Genomic DNA, 706 nt, shown 5'->3' with positions numbered 1-706 from the left:
GTCTACTAACTATTGACATTTGCTTTGTCTTTGGGTTTTTCTTTTTCTTTTTCATAGAGGGATGCCTATAGGTTGAGAGATTGACTTACCCATCCCTAGTGTGGGCCAGGATTCTTTAGTGACTCTTAGCAGACAAAAGAAGCCACTGCAGTGGGCAGGTACTTAGGAGAGGGAGGAGGGTCTAGTGGTTACTGTGAACCTCTGGGAGCAGGGGCAAATTCAACAATCTCATTTAACACTTAATATGAGGAGCAGCTAGGTGGTGCAGTGGATAGAGCACCAGCCCTGGAGTCAAGATTACCAGAGTTCAAATCCAGCCTCAGACACTTAACACTTACTAGCTGTGTGACCTTGGGCAAGTCACTTAACCCCAATTGCCTCACACACACAAAAAAACCATACCAAACAAAACCAAACAACAAAAAAAACCCCACACTTAGTATGGTCTTGCTTGAGTTCTTAAGGGGGGTGGGTGGGGAGGGAGGGAGGAAGAGAATTTGGAACACAAAGTTTTTTAAATCAACATTAAAAATTATTTTTACACTTTGTATGTACAATGTACCATGTGAATCACTAGAAAAGAGAAAAATAAGGCATGGTACTTGTCCTTTAGGAGCAAATCTAATAATAGAAAATGATAAATATGCACAGATAAAACTGGTAGTTGGGGAGAGGAAGACACGTTATTATTGTCTTGAGTTATACG

Source organism: Dromiciops gliroides, chromosome 2 (genome assembly GCF_019393635.1).
Source record: "Dromiciops gliroides isolate mDroGli1 chromosome 2, mDroGli1.pri, whole genome shotgun sequence".
NCBI classification, from domain to species: Eukaryota; Metazoa; Chordata; class Mammalia; order Microbiotheria; family Microbiotheriidae; genus Dromiciops; species Dromiciops gliroides.
The sequence above is the reverse complement of the archived record's forward strand: the minus strand, read 5'-3'. Positions refer to the sequence as shown.